Below are 6,337 nucleotides of genomic sequence, written 5' to 3'. Positions count from 1 at the left end.
AGAAGAACTTTCAGGCACTAGAACCATCAACTCTACCAAGTCCCAAAATCTCAAAATCAACCCTCGGGAATCGTTCGAAATTCCGTATAGACAAACCATATATGCAACCCTACTAAAATCAAAGTTTTGAATTCAACGAAGCTATTGAAATTCGATTTTTGAGGTCTTCTTGACCCAAAAACAAAAAAGTTGCAACGAAATCAACTTTATGCCTCTAAAGACCAAAACACCCTCAGAACTTCTAAAAAATACACAAAAGCTCTTCCTAGGCCTAAAATCACCCTCCGAATCTATGGAGTTGTAAGAATCAAATTCCGAGCATCCGATCCTCAAATGTTGACCAAACTCTAATCTATAGCCAAAAACTCAAATATTTCAAACTCAACCCCTCAAATCCATGATATGACCCTAAATATGATTCTGTCAACTCTCCTAGACCAATTTCAATATTTTAGAAGTAATGGAATCGACGAAATTCTATTCCGAGACTCAAAACTCCGTATGACCTCAAATACCACTTTTAAGCCATTCCAAATCTTCAAAACTCAAAGTTTACCAAAAATTTTAACTTTTCAAGAAAACTACGAAATCGACCTCAAATATCAATTAAATATGACTTGAAAAAACTATCGGGTGAGGTAAAATGGTTTTTTATGACAATTTTCATAAATGACCTTCAGGGTCATTACAACTCAAGTCCTATAAACTACATAGGCAGCATAGGATAGGATCGAACTAAAATTCGGGCAACTTCTCATTACCTCTAAGAAGGCTCATTAGATGGATCCATAAGTTAAAGTTTATCCTATATCCAGATAATGTATATGATTGCTCTGGAAACATGGGTAAGACGTTGTATTATTACAAGGAAAGGAAGAGGTGTGTCAAGTCCCTTCAAAAGAATCACAACGATTGGATTTTAAATGATAGGACAGTGGTCAGAAAATAGATAATTGAAATGTGGCAATCACAACAGTTCACATAAGTAGTTTGTAATGCAATGTAAAGAATACTAACCTTTGAGATAGGACCAGGTCTCTCTCTACAATTAAAAATAATTTGTCCTACTTATCCAGTTCTCCTTTTATTCAAGATTATTCCTTGTGAGTGTATACCTGCACAGGTATAAGACTGACTTTCATAAAATAATGTGATGCTAAAATACAAGATATCTACATCCAAATCATAGACAATGAGGGTTGTGAGCTTCAGATAAAATTAGATCAGTTTAGCTTCAACGTTCCCAACTTCAACCTGTTCTTCTTAAATTGATCCCTTCTCATAGCCTTGGTAAAGATGTATGCAATTTGATCTTCAGTTTTATAGAACTTCATAGCAATATTTCCCTTCTCAACATTGTCTCTCAAAATGGTGTCTAACATCAACGTGCTTAGTTCTCCTATGTTACACTAGATTATTTGCCATGTTCAATGCACTGGTGTTGTCACACAAGAGGAATTGTTTGAGTGACAACTCCAAAATCCTCTAGTTGTTGTTTAATCCACAACAATTGTACACAAAATAAAGCAGCTGCCACATATTCAGATTCAGTTGTTGAAAGAGAAAAATAATTTTGTTTCTTAGTACCCCAAGAGATAAGAGATGGCCCCAAGAAGTGAGCCATTCCTGAGGTACTCTTCCTGTCAACCTGTTACCCAACATAATTTGCATCTACATATCCTACCAAGTTAAACAAATCACCTGACACGTCATTGACTGATAGTTTCTCTTCAGAACCATCGCTAGTAATCGCCGGTCAGCCATACGGTTCAGATTTTATGTATGGAAAATTTCTCGCCTTTCTTTGGTCTATCATAAGCAACCGAACGGAAGTAGGTTCCATGAGGTCAGATGTTATAAGCGCTCCACCTGAAACCCGGCACATCCAATTCCATTCTGATCAAAGAGTACTGCCTAAAGCAATGTGAGTGAAAGTATGGACTTTCGATCTCTTCTATATGGCGGGAGAACTGGTGTTCTGGAGCCAAGATTGGAAGGACGACATCTCTCTCAGAAAAAAGTAGAATAGAACAAGGTCCCCTGTTTTCTTCAAGTATCTCAGAATTCTTTTGGTAGAATTAAGTGTGATTACTTTAGACAAGCTTGGAATCTTGCACACATACCAATACTGAATACAATATCAGGCATACTAACAATTAGGTATAACAATGATCTAATGATGCCTCTATACATTATTTCATTCATTAAAGGATAAGTCCCATCTGCATCCAACTTAGAATTGGTTCCTATAGGAGTATCAATGGGCTTTGCATCCATCATATGAAACTTCTTGAGAAGCTCTTTGATATACTTCTCTTGACAGATAGAGGTTTCATTTGGTTTCTTCTTGATTTGCAATCCCAAGAAGAAACTCAATTCTCTCATCATGCTTATTTCAAACTCACTTCCCATCAATTCAACAAACTCTTCACATAGGGATTCAGAAGTTGCTCCAAAGATAATATCATCAACATACACCTTAACAATAAGCCACTCTTTTCCTCTTGATTTTAAGAAGAGCGTGTTGTTGATCTTCTCTTTTTTGAAACCATTTTCAGAAGAAACTTTGACAATCTTGCATACAAAGCCCTAGGAGCTTGTTTTAGTCTATACAGAGCTTTATCCAATTTAAGAATATGATTTGGATGATCAACATCCTCAAATCCAGGGCTTTTTTTCACATAAACTTCTTCCTTCAGATAGCGATTGAAAAATGCACTCTTTGCATCCATTTGAAATAACTTGAGTTCCATAAATGTAACAAATGCAATAAGAATTCTGATAACCTTCATCGTTGCCACAGGGACAAAGGTCTCATCATAATTTATACCTTCTTCTTGATTGTACCCCTGCACCACCAGCGTTGACTTATTTCTTGTAATAGTACCATGCTTATCCAGTTTGTTTCTGAATACCTACCTAGTCTTAACTATAGTTCTGTCAGATATCCTAGGAACAAGGTGACATACTTTAATTCTCTCAAATTGATGCAACTCTTCTTGCATAGAATTCACCCAATCAGTATCATTCAATGCTTCCTTGATATTTTTGGGCTTAATACTCGAAATGAAAGATGAGAATGTCACTAGATTTTATGTTTTGGATCTAGTTTGCATTCTAAAACTCAACGGAGAAATAGGATTATCAAGTGGATGAGAAGTCTTGTGTTTCCATCCTGATCTGGATGTTGAAGGTTGAGGGGGTTGCTATACTTCTTCATCCTCATTTTTTAAATTTTCACCTTCAGGTTGAGCAAGGTCTTCTACTGGTGAATTATCACACAAACCAGGTCCCTTCTCAGGTTCATTATCTTTATTTGATTCATCAACTAATTCTAGTTCAACCATATCATGAATTGGATGCATTCAAACTCTCTCTCTGAATTTGCAATAATTCCTCTAATTCATCATTATCTCGGTTCTTCAGTTCTTTGATATCATCATTTTTATCAAATATTACATGAACACTTGTTTCAATGCACAAAGTTCTTTTATTGTAAACTCTATAAGCCTTACTTGAGGAAATGTATCCACAAAAATTCCTTCATCACTTCTATGATCAAAATTTCTAAAATCATCTTCACCATTGTTTAACACAAAGCATTTGCATCCAAATTCTCGTAAGTAACTCAGCTTAGGATATCTATTGTTAAGAAGCTCATAGGGAGTTTTGTTCAGAATTGACCTTATCAAGCATCTGTTTGTCATATAACAAACTATGTTAACAGTTTCAGCCTCGAAATTCATTGGAAAATTTGAATCAATAAGCATAGTTCTGGCAATATCAACCAGAGTTCTATCTTCTTTTCTACAATATTTTGTTGAGGTGTCCTTGGTGTTGAGAAATTATGATGTATCCCACTTTCAGCACAAATGCTATCAAGCTTTGCATTTTCAAACTCTATGCCATGATGATTCCAGCAATCTTGCAATTTAGCTTTGTCTGAATCATCTTGGCAAATATCATCAGTACTTCATAAGTATCATCCTTGGACCTCAAGAACATGGTCCAAGTATATTGAGAGTAATCATCTACAATTACTAAATTATATCTTTTTCCTCTTCTACTTTGAATCTTCACAGGACCACACAAATCCATATGAATCAATTCAAGAGGTCTTGTTGTACTCACTTGCTTCATTGGCTTGAAGGAAGATTTGATTTGTTTTCCTTTGACACAAGCATCACATTCTTTATCGTCAGAGAATTTCACTTTAGGCAATCCTGGGACTAGGTCCTTGGATACAAGCTTGTTGTGACACCCCGAATTTTTTTTCCGCAAAGACTCAAATATTTTTTCACGTGAGTGTAGACTCGGACCGAAGGACTTGAAATTTTAAACATGAATTAGGATGAGTTCCTAAGTAATTGAAGAGCGTTAGAGGTAACATGGGGTCATGAAGGACCCCTAGGACCAAATCAAGCCAAAGGATTCGTCGTGGCTAAGTTTGAGGAGGAGTTCGCATGAGGGGTTGGCTTCTAACGACCCTATCTTTTGAAATATGACGATTTGGGTGGCCCACGACCTACCAAATTAAAGGTCGTCGAGTCTTCTTTCCAACACCACCAAGAATGAAATTTTTGGAGTTTAGAGTCAAAAGATATGACAATCCTAAGATGAACTAGCACAGTAGAGATTTTCAGGCCTGGGTTGCAATTGCTAGAAAACTGGGCTTGGCGCGACAATGGCGCGATACGCCACTATCGTGCCAGAAATATGCCTCAGTTGAGTTTAAGGAATAAAGAATCTTTTGAGAAGGAGATAGAGCGGATTGGAGTCTAATGTGATTATGTGATATGTGATTTGCATAATCTGAGTTGATTAGAGTCTTATGAGTATTTTGGAAATAAAGAATCTTTTGAGAAGGAGTTTTAAATAAATAATTTGTGAGCATTTTTGCATAAACTATTTATACACTATTTTTGAGTTTAAGGAATAATTATTTTCATCTATGATTTAAAAAGAGTTTAATCATGAGTTGAGTATGAGGGGTCTTTAAATGAGTTGAGTATTTTTACATTAAAGTGTTTATTTTAAGTTTGAGTTGAGGGGTTGAAATTATATTTTAACGTACATAATATTTTCTGCATTCATCGAGTTGAGATTGTACAAGTTTTAAAGAGAAGAGTTTGATGATTTGAGTTGAGTTTTGAAAAGAGTCCAATGAGAATTGCCATTATGACTTATTTGAGTTGAAATGAGAACAGAGTTGATGAGGTGGTAATGTTCCACATGAAACTAGCCGTGAGGGCTTGTTTGAGATGATTGGAGGGATTCTTATGAGCATGGAGTCATGGGAGGAGTATCGAGCACCGAAGCGGGTGAGAGTATAGTCCATACTCGAACCCCAGAAACTACGCCGCCAACGTAGGTAGGGATGAAATCGTTAAAGTCGGAAGCTTCCCATGGGATCGAACCGTTAAAGTCGGATATTTCCTATTTTTATTGTCCTGAAATGATAGGACTTGACTAATCGATGGTATCCATGATTAGGAAGGCGTTCATGCCCTGGCAAGGTATGGACCGACGTGGCAACAACGTCTGATTGTTGTACTATCACCGGCTCATAGGTGATGGTTGTCAGATAAGAGAAACTCCTATTTAGGTCTTGATAGTGCTCCGAGTCAGTTGAGTTGAGTGGTTTACGAGTTGGTCCTGTCTAAACTAATTTTTGTTAGACTTAGGGCATTTGAGTGAGTTGCTAGATGCTTATGAGTTAGTCCTGTCTAAACTATTTCTTGTTAGACTTAGGACACTTGAGTGAGTTGTTACATATTTATTGAGTTGAGTCCTTTGAGTTGAATTGTAAAACGTTGCATAATTTAATTTGCATATTTACTGAGTTGAGTCCTTTGAGCTGATTGTTGAGTTGAATGTTGAGTTGATTTTATATGGTCGGATTGGATTAGATGAATTGTGATTGGATTGAATAGAATGGTATGTGACTAGATTGGATTTGATTATTGAGTTAATTATTGAGTTGAGTGTATATAATCGGATTGTACATGATTGAAAGGGATCAAATTGTAAATGATTTGATTGAACTATATTATACATAATTGGATTGGATTGTATGGTATATGATTGGTCTCTATCTAAACTATATCCTTACTTTAGATTTATGACGCCTTATTTGAGTCTTTCTTATCTTTTTAGTTTGAGATATGTGGACCGATGTTATTCTTCCTCGAGATATGTTTCATTCTGCCATATTACATACTCGTACATTCCACGTACTGATGTCTATTTTGACCTGCATCGTTTTATGATGCAGAGACATGTTTAAGAGATCGTCAATAGGAGCATCATTGGGTATCTATTCGCACTCAGCATATTG

Source organism: Solanum dulcamara, chromosome 4, assembly GCF_947179165.1.
Source record: "Solanum dulcamara chromosome 4, daSolDulc1.2, whole genome shotgun sequence".
NCBI lineage: Eukaryota > Viridiplantae > Streptophyta > Magnoliopsida > Solanales > Solanaceae > Solanum > Solanum dulcamara.
The sequence above is the reverse complement of the archived record's forward strand: the minus strand, read 5'-3'. Positions refer to the sequence as shown.